Raw genomic sequence first — 15,772 nt, forward strand, 5'->3', positions numbered from 1 at the left:
CCGGCCCTCACGCCCGCCGCCCCGCCCGCGTCGGGCCCCGCGCGCCCCCGCCCCCGCCCCGCGCCGGGGCGCGCGCCGCACTCCGAAAGGGACGGTTAGGAGCGCGCGCTTCGATCGGGCCCAGCGCGGCGGCGGCGGCGCCTTCCAGAAATTTCCGCGTCCCTCAACCCACACTGAGAAACCAACTGGGCGCGCCCCCGCGCCGGTTGGGCGGAAGGTGCCCCCTCCCCCGCGGGTGCCCGCTCCCCTCCCCCACTCGCGCCCCCTCCCCGCCCCCTGCCCCGGGCGGCGGGTCAAATGCGGGCCCTCCGGGGCAGCGCCGGCCCTCCAGACCCGGGCGGCAGCGGCGGCGGCGGGCGGCGGCCGCGGGCCGGTGTGATTGATAGGGACGGCGGCGGCGAGAGCGGCGGCGGCGGCGGCGGAGCGGTTGAGTGACAGCTTACCTGGGTGCCAATCTTCATCACACTGACAAGCGGCTGCAGCAATCGGGACCCGCAGTGCCGCGCCCGCGTCCAACCGTCACGCCGACGCTGGGCCACGCGACACAGCCTCGCTCAATGGGAGGAGGGCGACGCCGACGCGCGCCGCATCAATATTCAGAGAGGGGGCGGGGCCTGCCGGAGACGGGCCCCGCCCCTCCCTGCGCGGCGGCGGGCGCGGGGCGGGGCCTAATCGCTGGAGGAGGAGAGCGAGGGCGGGAACCGGGCGGTGGCCGGCCCTGCCTCAAGCCCCGCCCGCACCCGGAGCTAGGCCGTGCCCCCAGCCGGCCGCGCCCGAGCGCGAGGAGCTGTCTGCCCCGCCCCGAAGGCAGAGCCTCCCGCCTTATGACTATGCAGTAGGGGCGTGGCCTCAGCGCACGTCTCGCCCCCTCCGCGCGCTCGGTTGCCACCCAGAAGAGGTGTGTGGAGCCGGGCGAAACCATCTGCCTCGAGCAGGCGGGGAGGGAGGGCTGTACCATCCGTAACCCGTAGCCGAAGGCCCCCATTCTCTGTGTGCCCGGTTTGAATATAAGCCCGCGGGAGCCTCGCAGCCTTCCTACCCAGGCTCCGGAGCCCGGGTGGGCACGGGCCTGGGCGGCACAGTGGATGCTCACGTGCCTCGCCCCCTGCGCAGCGCGAGTGTTTAGCACCTGAGGCTTTACCCTGGGCGCTCTCTTCCCTCCGTGTGAGGACCCCAGCAAGGATTCATGATGTCCACAGGTGCTTCGGGGTGGCCTCTGGGCTACTTGGCCTCGCTTGACCACAGCTTCCGGCCCAGGTGAGCCTTGCGGGTCTTGGTGACCAATGCGGCCTCCAGGTAAAGGGCACCTGCCTTAGGGGACGCCCACAAGTGTCTGCATTTCAAACTGTGCTTTGAAAGACCGCCCTAACCGACCACTGCCACAATGTACCCACAAGTGCAGATGGTGGCTTTGGTCTCCAAGATGTAAGGAAAGGGCCACACATTCCCCAGTGCATAGGAAAGCACACGGTTTGCCTGACTGGCCTTCAATACTGCGGAAACGTCCATTTATGCAGTGGCCCACCGAGTGCCATCAGTGCCTTGAGTCCATACACAGCGGGGGAAGGGCAGCTCTGTGGGCCCTCACTCCTCCCGGAAGGCAGGCAGGCCCAGGACTGGAGCTGATTGCTGGAGGGAGCCTGGGGTAGGTCTAGACATGAACAGCTCGGAGAACATCCCTCCTGTGTCTTCAGAGCTCCACACCGCCAGGAGGTCTTGGCCAAGTGTTGTGCAGCTGCAGAGCCGCCTCTTTCAGAAAGATAGGGGGCAGCAGGGTGGGCAAGAGCGAGGCCCTGAGATACTTGCCCAAGGAGGGACCTTCAAGGGGACAAAAAAAGCTCAGTATTCAAGACTGAGCATAATCTGCAGAGCCTAGTGCAAGATGCAGATGCAAGTGTCAAGAGGTGTCGGAACAGAGACACTCCATAGGGGCTGGGTAAACTGAAGCTGAGACCTGCTGGGCTGCACCTCCAGGAGGTTAAGGCATTCTTAGTAATAGGATGAGATAGGAGGTCGGAACAAGACACAGATCATAAGGATCATGCTGATAAAACAGGATGCAGTAAAGAAGCCGGCCAAGGCGGGGGTGGGTGCGGGCGCCTGTAGTCCCAGCTACTCGGAGAGGCTGAGGCAGGAGAATGGCGTGAACCCGGGAGGCGGAGCTTGCAGTGAGCCAAGATCGCGCCACTGCACTCCAGCCTGGGTGACAGAGCGAGACTCCGTCTCAAAAAAAAAAAAAAAAAAAGAAGCCGGCCAAATCCCACCAAAACCAAGATGGCGGGGAAAGTGAGCTGTGGCCTTCCTCAGTGCTGACTATACACTAATTATAGTATATTAGCTTGGTAAAACACACTCCCGCCAGCGCCATGACAGTTTTCAAATGCCATGGCAACGTTTGGAAGATACCCTACATTGTCTAAAAGGGGTCGGGCGCAGTGGCTCACGCCAGTAATCCCAGCACTTTGGGGAGGCCAAGGCGGGCGGATCACTTGAGGTCAGGAGTTGAGACCAGCATGGCCAATATGGTGAAACCCCATCTCTACTAAAAATCCCAAAAAATTAGGCAGGCGTGGTGGCATACGCCTGTAGTCCCAGCTACTTGGGAGGCTGAGGCAGGAGAATCGCTTGAACCTGGGAAGCAGAGGTTGCCGTGAGCCGAGATCACGCCATTGCACTCCAGCCTGGGCGACAGAGCAAGAATCCATCTCCAGTAAATAAATAAATAAATAAATAAATAAATAAATAAATAAATAAATAAATGAAGAATCGTAAGTTCTGGGAATTCCCCACCACTTTCCCAGAAAACTCATGAATAATCCACCCCTTGTTTAGCACATGATCAAGAAATAACCAATATAATTCAGGAACGGATTCTAGGAAAAAAAAAAAAAAGACCGTAAAAATAGCCAACCAGCAGCCCTTGGGGCTGCTCTGCCTATGGAGTAGCCATTCTTTTGTTTATTTACTTCTCTAATAAACTCACTTTCACTTTACTCTGTGGATTCTCCCTGAATTTTCTTGTGTAAGCTCCAAGAACCCTCTCTTGGGATCTGGATTGAGACCCCATTCCAGTATGACAAAGTCCCTGGCTCAGAAATTACAGTAAAGAATTTCAAGGCAGTGACAGCAGAACCTTACCCCGAGCGCCTGGGCCCTTCTCAGCAGGGGCAGGGGCCCTGTGACATGCTGTTCAGGCCCCAGGAAGCAGCCCGGTGCTCACTGGCCCACACCTAGACCTGCCCCCAGTCTGAAGCTTTCATTTATTTGTATCTGGCCTGTGAGACAGCAGGAGTTCCACCAGAGGACCTGAGTGCATGGTCACCCAGAGCCCAGGAAGCAGCTGCAGCAAGTCCAGGGCAGACAGAAGCCCAGGCCCTGCCATCCCACTCGGGTCATCAGCTAGGTGCCTTCTCTGCCAGCTGCTTTGCCCTTTCACCCACCATGAGTGGCCACCCTTCTTTTTCTTCCTTTCTGAAGTCTGTCTTCAGAAAAAGGGGAAAGGCCGGGATGTATTGCCAGAAAGGGGATCCTGATCCAGACCCCAAGAGGGGGTTCTTGGATCTTTGGATCTTTTTTTTTTTTGAGATGGAGTCTCACTCTGTCGCCCAGGCTGGAGTGCAGTGGCACAATCTCAGCTCACTGCAAGCTCCGCCTCCCGGGTTCATGCCATTCTCCTGCCTCAGCCTCTCCGAGTAGCTGGGACTACAGGTGGCCGCCACTACGCCCAGCTAATTTTTTGTATTTTTTAGTAGAGACGGGGTTTCACCATGATCTTGATCTCCTGACCTCGTGATCCGCCCGCCTCGGCCTCCCAAAGTGCTGGGATTACAAGCGTGAGCCACCGCGCCCAGCCGGGTTCTTGGATCTTGAGCAAGAAAGAACTCAGGGCAAGTCCATAAAGTGAAAGCAAGTTTATTAAGAAAGCAAAGGAATAAAAGAACGGCTACTCCATAGGCCCACCAGCATTGTGGCTGCTCAGTTGCTTATACTTTTTGTTTGTTTGCTTGTTTTTCTTTGCTGCCGTGCCTTCCTCCCCCAGCAGCTTATACATATTGTTAGCTCTTGATTATATGCTAAATACAGGGTGGGTTATTCATGAGGTTTCCTGAACAGCGGTGGGAACTGAGGGTTCCTCCCCTTTTTAGACCATATAGGGTAACTTCCTGCCATTGCCATGGCATTTGTAAACTGTCCTGGCACTGGTGGGAGTGTCTTTTAGCGCGCTAATGCATTATAATTAGCATATAATGAACAGTGAGGACGACCAGCAGTCACTTTCATCCTCGTCTTGGTTTTGGTGGGATTTGGCCTGCTTCTTTACCTGTTTTAGCAGCAAGGTCTTTGTGGCCTGTGTCTTGTGCCGACCTCCTATCTCTCCCTGTGACTAAGAATGCCTTAACCTCCTGGAAATGCAGCCCAATAGGTCTCAGTCTTATTTTAGCCAGTCCGTATTCAAGATGGAGTCGCTTTGGTTCAAATGCCCCTGACAGATGCACCATCAGTAGTCTCCTCCTAGAGGGATGGGCCAAGTTTGCTGGGCCCTGAAACTTGCATACTGTGAGGAGTCCTTAGGAAAATAATTCAAAGTGAGGTAGGTATGGGGCTTTAGAGGGGGCGAAGGCTCATTTGCTTCCCTGTGAATCCACCTTTGCCTCCAAACACACCTGTGTGGCCACAGGGGGCCTCCTCCCAGTGTTGAGCACCAAAGTGGTTTCTAAAGAAAAGAAAACAGACCAGGCTCGGTGGCTGACGCCTGTAATCCCAGCACTTTGGGAGGCCAAGGCAGGCGGATCACGAGGTCAGGAGATCGAGACCATCCCGGCTAACAGGGTGAAACCCCCTCTCTACTAAAAATACAAAAAATTAGCCGGGCGTGGTGGCAGGCACCTGTAGTCCCAGCTACTCGGGAGGCTGAGGCAGGAGAATGGCGTGAACCCAGGAGGCAGAGCTTGCAGTGAGCAGAGATCATGCCACTGCACTCCAGCCTGGGCGAAAGAGCGAGACTCTGTCTCAAAAAAAAAAAAAGGTACATTTTAATTCAAATAACCAGCCATTCTGTCTATTCTCTTTGCAACATGTTTTCTATAATATTTGTTAATTTTTTTTTTTTTTTGAGATGGAGTCTTGCTGTATCACCCAGGCTGAAGTGCACTGGCATGATCTTGGCTCACTGCAGCCTCTGCCTCCTGGGTTCAAGCGATTCTTCTACCTCAGCCTCCCAAGTAGCTCAGATTACTGGTGCCCGCCACCATGCCCGGCTAATTTTTGTATTTTTAGTAGAGGTGGGATTTCACCTTGCTGACCAGGCTGGTCTCAAACTCCTGACCTCAGGTGACCCGCCTGCCTTGACCTCCCAAAGTGCTGGGATTACAGGCATGAGCCACCGCACCCGGCCAGATTTATTAATATTTTTCTTGGGAAAATAGATATATGAAGTAAAAAGGCACATATAATTGTTTATAGAAATACATAACTAAGGCCGGGCGCGGTGGCTCACGCTTGTAATCCCAGTACTTTGGGAGGCCGAGGCGGGCGGATCACGAGGTCAGGAGATCGAGACCACGGTGAAACCCCGTCTCTACTAAAAATACCAAAAAATTAGCCGGGCATGGTGGCGGGCGCCTGTAGTCCCAGCTACTCGGAGAGGCTGAGGCAGGAGAATGGCGTGAACCCGGGAGGCGGAGCTTGCAGTGAGCCGAGATCGCGCCACTGCACTCCAGCCTGGGTGATAGAGCAAGACTCCGTCTCAAAAAAAAAAAAAAGAAAAGAAATACATAACTAGGCGGGGTGCAATGGCTCACACCTGTAATCCCAGCATGCTGGGAGGCCAAGGCAGGCAAATCATCTGAGATCAGGAGGTCAAGACCAGCCTGGGCAACATGGTGAAACCCCGACTCTACTAAAAATACAAAAATTGCCGGGCTCAGTGGCTCACGCCTGTAATCCTAGCACTTTGGAAGGCCGAGGCGGGTGGATCACGAGGTCAGCAGTTTGAGACCAGCCTGACCAACATGGTGAAATCCCGTCTCTACTAAAAATACAAAAAAATTAGCTGGGCGGCCGGGCGCGGTGGCTCACGCTTGTAATCCCAGCACTTTGGGAGGCCGAGGTGGGCGGATCACGAGGTCAGGAGATCGAGACCACGGTGAAACCCCGTCTCTACCAAAAATACAAAAAATTAGCCGGGCGTGGTGGCGGGCGCCTGTAGTCCCAGCTACTCGGAGAGGCTGAGGCAGGAGAATGGCGTGAACCCGGGAGGCAGAGCTTGCAGTGAGCCGAGATCGCGCCACTGCACTCCAGCCTGGGCGACAGAGCAAAATTTCTTCCCCAAAAAAAAAAAAAAAAAAACACAAAAATTAGCTGGGTGTGGTGGCAGGTGCCTGTAATCCCAGCTACTTGGGAGGCTGAGGTGTTATGACCAAGCGAGTTATAGAGAAACGCCACCACACGTTGAGACAAATTAAAGAGTCCTTTATTAGCCGGCAACCAAGAGGCAGCTAACGCTCAGAATTCTCTCGGCCCCGAAGAAGGGGCTAGTTTTGTTTTTATACAGTGGTCTAAGTAGGGGAGGGGGGATTTTAGCTGAAACAATTTTTACAGAAGCAGAACTGCCAAAAAGTTAAAAAATTAATTGGTTACAAATGCAGTTAAAAAAATAAACAGTTCCAGGTGCAGGGGCTTAAACTATCACAAAGAGATAAATGCAGGGGTTTTGGGTGCCATCCACTGCGCTCGTCCCCAGGAGCTGCTATTGCGGCTTGCCTCAATATCCTATCAGTAGGTGTATTCCTGGATGTGCTTTGAGTCATTTACACTAGCTATGCCTTAAGGGAGGGAGGTGAAAGGGGGCTGCCAGTGAAGAAACTAAAATGGAGTCTGTCCGGCTCTCTCCTAGGAGAGGGTCACTCAGGTTAAAACAAGGTAGGGTATCACAGAGGCATGAGAATTGCTTGAATCCAGGAGACAGAGATTGCAGTCAGCCGAGATCGTGCCACTGCACTCCAGTCTGGGGTATAGAGCGAGACTCTGTCTCAGAAAAAGAGAAAGACGTGACTAGATTGGGTGCGGTGGCTCATTCCTGCAATCCCAGCACTTCGGGAGGCTTGAGGCCAGGAGTTTGAGACCAGTGTGGGCAATATAGTGAGACCCCCCACTACCCCCTGCACACCCCCACCCCGGTCTCTACAAAAGAAGAAAAAAAAATTTTTAACTAGCAGGTGTGATGGGGCACACCAGTAGTCCCAGCTACTTGGAAGACTGAAGTGGGAGGATCGCTTGAACCCAGGAGTTCGAGGCTGCAGTAGGCTGAGAGCGTGCCACTGCACTGAAGCCTGGGCAACAGAGTAAGACCCTGTCTCAAAAAAAAAAAAAAAAAAAAAGGAGAACTATGTGAGGTGTATGAAGAAGAGCAATTCCATCTTGAATAGGAGCTGGGTGAAATGAGGCTGAAACCTACTGGGCTGCATTCCCAGACAGTTAAGGCATTCAAAGTCACAGGATGATATAAGAGGTCAGGACAAGATACAATACAGGTCATAAAGACCTTGCTAATAAAACAGGTTGCAGTAGGCTGGGCGCGGCGGCTCACACCTGTAATCGCAGCACTTTGGGAGGCGGAGGCGGGTGGATCATGAGGTCAGGAGTTCAAGACCAGCCTGGCCAAGATGGTGACACCCCAACTCTACTAAAAATACAAAAAATTAGCCAGGCGTGGTGGCACACGCCTGTAATCCCAGCACTCACTTGGGGGGCATAGGAAATAAAGGTAGCAGTAACCCAGATGGGGCGCAGCACACACCAGAGCTACGGTACATGGGGGAGTATTTGAAAATGACACTGGAGGAACCGGAGAAGGCAGGGCTTGAGTTGTTCTTAAAGGATGGTTAGGATCTGAGAGGCTTCATTGAGAAAAATGAATGAGAAGCCACTGAAAACTAGGGCACTGATTTCGGCTCGCTGTAGCCTCCGCCTCCCAGGTTCAAGCAATTCTCCTGACTCAGCCTCCCGAGTAGCTGGGATTACAGGTGCCCACCACCACGCCCAGCTAATTTTTGCATTTTTAGTAGAGACAGGGTTTGCCATGTCAGCCAGGCTGGTCTTGAACTCCTGACTGACCTCAGGTGATCCACTCACCTCGGCCTCCCAAAGTGTGGGGATTACAGGCCTGAACCACCACGCCCGGCCTTCACCTGCTTTTGATTTTGCATGGAGTTCATTCTCACACACTGCTCCAATGTCTCATACATCGCATGCCAGGAACTGTTCAATTTTTTTTTTCTTTTTTGAAACAGAGTTTCCCTCTTGTTGTCCAGGCTGGAGTGCAATGGTGCGATCTTAGCTCACCACAACCTCCGCCTCCTGAGTTCAAGTGATTCTCCTGCCTCAGCCTCCCGAGTAGCTGGGAATACAAGCATGTGCCACCACACTCGGGTAATTTTGTATTTTTAGTAGAGACGGGATTTCTCCATGTTGGTCAGGCTGGTCTCGAACTCCTGACCTCAGGTGATCCGCCCACCTCGGCCTCCCAAAGTGCTGGGATTATAGGCATAAGCCACTGCGCCCAGCTGGAACTGTTCAAATATTGTATTAGTGTGTACTCTAATTAGTCTCCAAATCACTCAAGTTTATTAACTGATAAAAGCCAATTCTAGGGCCAGGCACAGTGGCTCACTCCTGTGATCCCAGCATTTTGGGAGGCTGAGGCGGGTGGATCACTTGAGGTCAGAAGTTCGAGACCAGCCTGGCCAACATGGTGAAATCCTGTCTCTACCAAAAATACGAAAATTGACCAGGCACGGTGGCTCACGCCTGTAATTCCAACACTTTGGGAGGCTGAGGCAGACAGATCATGAGGTCAGGAGTGAAACCCCATTTTGTAAAAATATAAAAATTAGCTGGGCGTGGTGGTACGTGCCTGTAATTCCAGCTACTCAGGAGGCTGAGGCAGGAGAATCGCTTGAACCCGGGAGACAGAGGTTGCAGTGAGCCGAGATCACACCACTGCACTCTAGCCTGGGCAACAGAGTGAGACTCTGTCTCAAGAAAAACAAAAACAAAAACAAAAATTAGCCAGGCATGTTGGCACACAGCTGTAGTCCCAGCTACTCGGGAGGCTGAGGCAGGAGAATCACTTGAACCTGGGAGGTGGAGGTTGCAGTGAGCTGAGATCATGCCATTGCACTCCAGCCTGGGCCACAAAGCAAGACTCTGTCTCAAAAAAAAAAAAAATTAGCCAGGTGTGGTAGCACGTGCCTGTATTCCCAGCTACTGGGGAGGCCAAGGCAGGAAAATTACTTGAACCCAGGAGGTGGAGGTTGCAGTGAGCCGAGATTTCACCACTGCACTCCAGCCTGGTTGACAGAGAGACACTCTGTCTCAAAACGAAACAAAACAAAATTTAAAAAAAAGCTGGGTGTGGTGGTGGATACCTGTGGTTCCAGCTACATGGGAGGATTGCTTGAGCCCCGGGGGACACAGGTGGTAGTGAGCGCAGATCACACCACTGCACTCCTGCCTGGGTGACAGACTAAAAAGCTGAGACCCTGTCTCAAAAAAAAAAAGGCCGAGCCGGGCGCGGTGGCTCACGCCTGTAATCCCAGCACTTTGGGAGGCCGAGACAGGTGGATCACAAGGTCAGGAGATCAAAACCATCCTGGCTAACACGGTGAAACCCCATCTCTACTAAAAATACAAAAAAAAGAAAAAAATTAGCCGGGCATAGTGGCAGGCACCTGTAGTCCAGGTACTCGGGAGGCTGAGGCAGGAGAATGGCGTGAACCTGGGAGGAATCGCGCCACTGCACTCCAGCCTGGGCGACAGAGCAAGACTCCTTCTCAGGAAAAAAGCCAATTCTTCAAAACTATAATTTCCTTTTTTTTGTTTTGAAACAGGGTCTCACTCTGTCACCCAGAATGGAGTGCAGTGGCATGATCTTAGCTCACTGCAACCTCTGCCTCCCAGGCTCAAATGATTCTCCTGCCTCAGCCTCCCAAGTACCTGGGAATACAGGCATATGCCACTACCAATGGGCTAATTTTTGCATTTTTTGTAGAGATGGGGTTTCACCATGTTGGCCGGGCTGGTCTTGAACTCCTGACCTCAAATGATCCACCTGCCTCAGCTTCCCAAAGTGCTGGGATTACAGGCATGAGCCATCGAGTCTGGCCTTCTTTTTAATTTTATTTTAATTGAAATTAGATTTTTTTTCTTTTTTGAGACAGGGTCTCACTTTGTTGCCCAGACTGTAGTGCAGTGGCAGGATCTCTGCTCACTGCAGCCTCATCCTTCCCTCACTCACGTGATCCTCCCACCTTAGCCTCAAGAGTAGCTGGGACTACAGATGTGTGCCACCATGCCCAGCTAATTTTTGTATTTTTTTGTAGAGATAGGATTTCACCATGTTGCCCAGGTTGGTCTTAAACTCCTGGGTTCAGGGGATCCTCCTACCTTGGCCTCCCAAAATGTAGGGATTACAGGCATGAGCCACTGCGCCCAGCCCAAATATGTAATTTCTCAGTGAGGTCAATGAACAGTTGAAACATGATTAACTGGTTGGGCTCCATGGCTCACACTTGTAGTCCTAGCACTTGGGGAGGCCAAGGCAGGAGGACTGCTTGAGGCCAGGAGTTTGGGACCAGCCTGGACAACATAGTAAGACCCGTCTCTACAAAAATAAAAACAAAAAAATCCCACACACAAAAACTACAGCAACAATAGAGAAATATGATGGGCCCCATCTCAACAGGGCAAGTCGCAATGGAAGAGACCAAAGCCTTGGGGAGCCTGGATGGAGAGAGCAAGAGAAGGCTCCGGGTCCCTGATGGACAACGGCTGCACCTGAGCCAGGTGTGCTCAGACAGGTGAGGAAGCTTGATGAGCAGGAACTCCAATACCATGGGGTGTGTGGGTGGTACTGCACATGGGGTTACCTGCCCTGGGACAAGGTGATACTTCCTGAGCTTTGGGACCTGGGCTGGCTAATTTTATGTGTCAATGTGGCTAGGCTATGGTGCCTGGCTCAGTGGTCACAGAGCACCCTGGATGTCTCTGTGAAGATGTTTTTAGATGGGATTAACATTTTACTAAGTAGATTTGAGTGAAGCAGGTTACCCTCCATAATGTGTGTGGGCCTCATGCATCCATTTAAGGCCTTCAGAGAAAAGACTGAGGTTCCCTAAGAAGGAAGGAATTCTGCCTCCACACTGCCTTTGAATTGGGACTCACGCCACACCACAGCATCTCTTGCTAGAATTTCCAGACTGCCCTGCAAATTTCAGACTTGCCAGTCTCAATTCTTAAAATAAATCTCTCCCTCTCTCACTATCTATCTATGTACATCTATCTCCATCCTATCAGTTCTGTTTCTCTGGAGAACCCTGACTAATAATGCAGGATGCATTCCTGTCTCTGGGCCCTCAAAATGGCATATGCTTTAGTGACACTTACCCACACATGGCACCATTGCCTGCTTTCCCACTGTGGACACCAAGGCCACAGTAGGACAATCCTGGAAGGTCCATGGTCCCAATGACCTCTCACCCTTGGCCCTTCCTGGTGGGACTGTGCAGCTAAAATCAGGCACAGAGAAGGTGCCTCCTAATCCCCACAGTCCTGCTTCCTACCTGCCCACAGCAGTGCTATGTGGGCCGGTTGCCTTCCTGCCTGCACAGGCCCCCAGGGCCTGGACCCTCACTGGAGGGAATGTGCCCCCTCTCAGCTTGGATGAGGAGTGGGGTAGGGGAGAGAAGAGGGAGGGACAGGAGGGATGGTGGGCTCCTCTCCAGGCTACAGAGGAATGCCCGGAGGGAAGGGAGGCAAGCTGGCGCCCTGCATCCTGTGCCCGGGCAGTGCACAGTTAGCACAAAAAGGAGCATCAAGCTGAAAAAATTCCTTTTTCTTCTTGCCCCTCCTTCTTGGCTGTTTTCCTAATCGTGCTGAAATGAACGTTTACCATCTCGTGAGATATTTGAGAACAGTTACTGTTCCTTTTTCTTTCTTTCTTTCTTTTCATTTTCTTTTTTCTTTTTTTTTTTTTGAGACGGAGTCTCCCTCTGTCACCCAGGTTGGAGTGCAGGGGTGTGATCTCAGCTCACTGCAACCTCCGCCTCCCAGGTTCAAGCGATTCTCCTGTCTCAGCCTCCCGAGTAGCTGGGATTACAGGCACACGCCACCACACCCAGATAATTTTTGTATTTTTAGTAGTGGAGACAGGGTTTCACCGTGGTCTCGATCTCCTGACCTCGTGATCCGCCCGCCTCGGCCTCCCAAAGTGCTGGGATTACAAGCGTGAGCCACTGCGCCCGGCCTTCCTTTCTATTTTTAAAAGATGGGTTGTGCCATGTTGCCCAGGCTGGTCTCCAACTCCTGAGCTCAGGCAATCTGCCTGCCTCAGCCTCCCAGAGTGCTCGGATTACAGGTATGTGCCACTGTGTCCAGCCAACACAGTTGCTGTTTCTTCTACATATTTTCTTTTCTTTCTTTCTTTTTTTTTAAGACATTGTTTTGATCTTGTCACCCAGGGTGGAGTGCAATGTCCTGATCTCTGCTCACTGCAACCTCCACCTCCCAGGTTCAAGCCATTCTCCTGCCTTAGCATCCTGAAGAGCTAGGATTACAGGCATGCGCCATCACAGCCGGCTAATTTTTGTATTTTTTTTTTTTTTTGAGACGGAGTCTCGCTCTGTCGCCCAGGCTGGAGTGCAGTGGTGCGATCTCGGCTCACTGCAAGCTCCGCCTCCCGGGTTCACGCCATTCTCCTGCTTCAGCCTCTCTGAGTAGCTGGGACTACAGGCGCCCGCCACCACGCCCGGCTAATTTTTTGTATTTTTAGTAGAGATGGGGTTTCACCGTGGTCTCGATCTCCTGACCTCGTGATCCGCCCGCCTCGGCCTCCCAAAGTGCTGGGATTACAAGCATGAGCCACTGCGCCCAGCTAATTTTTGTATTTTTGGTAGAGATGGGGTTTCACCATGTTGGCCAGGCCGGACTTGAACTCCTGACCTCAGGTGATCCGCCCACTTCGGCCTCCCAAAGTGCTGGGATTACAGGCGTGAGCCACCACGCCCGGCCACAACGTATTTTCATTGAGGATAGAAAGAAGCTTGTGGGGCCAATTTTTACACAAAAAATTAGCTGGGCATGGTGACGGGCACCAACTACTCTGGAGGCTGAGGCAGAGAATTGCTTGAAACTGGGAGGCGGATTTTGCAGTAAGCCAAGATCACACCGCTGCACTCCAGCCTGGGTGACAGAGCAAGACTCCGTCAAAGAGAAGAGAAGAGGGAAAGAAAGAAAGAAAAGAAAGAGAAGCTTGTGGGCTTGGTCTGGATGGGGCCCCTCCCTTGGTGGCTGTTTCAGCTGCCTCTCTTGCTTCGTGCATGTGTGACTGGATACATATACTAGGATACTGGATACATATACCCTCCTTACATATACTAGGAATACTGTCCCTACCTCCACATATCCTAGCATCTACAAGTAAGTGCACTTTTGTGTATGTGCAATTATCAGTCAGGATCAGTGGAAAGATTAAGGAACAGAATGTGTTCATGGAATTCTAGAGATGGGAGAAATCTCTCCAGCTCCTTTTACATGGGAGAAAACTGCTGGGCATGTTCACGACAGGCTCCAGGCCCAGGTCTTCATCCCGCCAGAGCTCTTCTCTTTTAACTGTGTCGGGGAAGGAAAATTGCTCATTTCCTTCTACCCTTCCAGGTTCTCACTGGGGACCCTGCTACAAAAGACAAATTAACAGGGGAAAGATGGATGTTTATTAACATGTATCTCTCAGGGATAATGGAGAAACTCAGGGATGAGTAAATTTAAAGAGGTGACATAGAATTTGGGCTTCTGCTGGGGGTGTTGGCTCACACCCGTAATCCCAGCCCTTTTGAAACCACCTTTGCAAAAATTAAAAGTGAGGCAATCATTACAGTGAAAGACGTCTGGCCTAACTAAGTCCATCTTGCTTCTAACCTCCAAGCTGTCCTTGTTTGTTCCTGGGTGGAGGCCGAACTAACTCTGGGAGGAACTTAGTTTATGTTTAGCTTTGAAACAAAGACAATAGAGCCCTTTCCCTAAACACATCCCCTTCCTACCTGGGGACTAGATTGCCTTTGCAGGACTAACAAATTAGCCACAAGATTAGAAATTATTGTTTAGGAGTCTTGCAGCTGGAGGCTGCAAAATTGCTCTTAGGGATAACATCACTGCTGTCAAACCTCAGATCAGTGCTTGAGGTATTTTGCAGACCCTGCACTCGATGGATCAGCTGACACCACTCATCTCCATAAACTGGCTCATGGGGTCTTCTGACCCCCTCCCAGGAACAAACTCAGCCCAAGAGGACAGCCTCAACTTCCTGTAATTTCATCTCCGACCTGACAAATCAGCCCTCCTGACCCAATGGCGCCCTACCCACCAAATTATCCTTAAAAACTCTGGGCCAGGCACGGTGGCTCACGCCTGTAATCCCAGCACTTTGGGAGGCCGAGGCAGGCAGATCACGAGGTCAGGAGATCGAGACCATCCTGGCTAACATGGTGAAACCCCGTCTCTACTAAAAATACAAAAAATTAGCCGGGCGTGGTGGCGGGCGCCTGTAGTCCCAGCTACTCGGAGACGCCGACGCAGGAGAATGGCGTGAACCCGGGAGGCAGAGCTTGCAGTGAGCCGAGATCGCACCACTGCACTCCAGCCTGGGTGACAGAGCGAGACTCCGTCTCAAAAAAAAAAATAAATAAATAAATAAATAAAATAAAAATACAAAAAATTAGCCGGCCATGGTGGCGGGCATCTGTAGTCCCAGCCACTCTGGAGGCTGAGGAAGGAGAATGGTGTGAACCCGGGAGGCGGAGTTTGCAGTGAGCCGAGATCCTGCCACTGCACTCCAGCCTAGGGGACAGAGCGAGACTCCGTCTCAAAAAAAGAAAAAACAAAACAAAAACTCTGATCCCCAGCCAGGCGCGGTGGCTCATGCCTGTAATCCCAACACTTTGGGAGGCCGAGGCATGTAGATCACTTGAGGTCAGGAGTTCAAGACTAGCCTGGCCAACATGGAGAAACCCTGTCTCTACTAAAAATACAAAATAGCCGGGCGTGGTGGTGCATGCCTGTAATCCCAGCTACTCAGGAGGCTGAGACAGGAGAATCACTTGGACCCGGGAGGCAGAGATTGCGGTGAGCCGAGATCACGCCATTGCACTCCAGCCTGGGCATACAGAGCAAGTCTCCATCTCATAAAATAATAATAATAATAATAATCCTATGCCAAGAGGCGCATTTGGAGTGGCATATTCTGGTCGGCTACAGAGGGGTGTACCCTTGCACTACTTTCGGTATGCAGGACCACAAAGTCTTGCCTGACAAAGATCTTTAGAGGCTTAACAACTTGACTGAAATAACACCATTAGCTCAGCTTTTGCTGGTGTGACCTTAACAGGTCGGTTGCCTGATGCACAAGTCCAAACACCGATGGAGGGTTCCAGCAGAGTGAGAGGTGTCGTCCTAATGCTGCGGAATGCGGAGAGGAGAGGACACCTCAAAGCTGCTTCCCTCAGGAGTCTGGGGCTGGGGATCTTAAGAGGTTTGAAGTGGACCAAGGTGTGCGCATCACTGATTGGTTGAAAAACGCAGGTTGGAGACAGAGAGACACCTGGATTCTCATGTTGACTTGGTTACTCTGCGAAGGGGCTTTAAACTATCTAGTGTCAGCCATTCTGCTGGAATTCAGAATCTGGAAAACATCTTAAGCAATTCTTTTTTTTTTTTTTTT

General features: G+C 52.1%; 3 protein-coding genes across 8 annotated transcripts in view; 2 read left to right on the forward strand and 1 right to left on the reverse strand.

Annotated features, from left to right (window-relative positions):
- Positions 1-622, reverse strand: part of PKNOX1 (PBX/knotted 1 homeobox 1) — a 70,024-nt gene extending 69,402 nt beyond the window's left edge. For both annotated transcript variants that reach the window (XM_058427901.1, XM_032175512.2), the window contains exon 1: positions 444-622. The gene's annotated coding sequence lies outside the window, so the exon portion shown is untranslated. The remainder of the gene's footprint in view (positions 1-443) is intronic.
- The window catches only part of CBS (cystathionine beta-synthase), a 225,327-nt gene that overhangs the window by 107,742 nt on the left and 101,813 nt on the right, over positions 1-15,772 (forward strand). The window lies entirely within an intron of this gene.
- Positions 690-15,772, forward strand: part of ERVH48-1 (endogenous retrovirus group 48 member 1, envelope) — a 42,883-nt gene continuing 27,800 nt past the window's right edge. For 3 of the 5 annotated variants that reach the window (XM_032174425.2, XM_058427902.1, XM_058427904.1), the window contains exon 1: positions 10,759-10,859. The gene's annotated coding sequence lies outside the window, so the exon portion shown is untranslated. Of the gene's footprint in view, positions 899-1,199; positions 1,646-10,752; positions 10,860-15,772 lie in introns of those variants that run through there. The other 2 variants (XM_058427905.1, XM_058427903.1) reach the window with 2 other exon arrangements.

This window comes from Hylobates moloch, unplaced genomic scaffold (genome assembly GCF_009828535.3).
Source record: "Hylobates moloch isolate HMO894 unplaced genomic scaffold, HMol_V3 SCAFFOLD_14, whole genome shotgun sequence".
NCBI classification, from domain to species: domain Eukaryota; kingdom Metazoa; phylum Chordata; class Mammalia; order Primates; family Hylobatidae; genus Hylobates; species Hylobates moloch.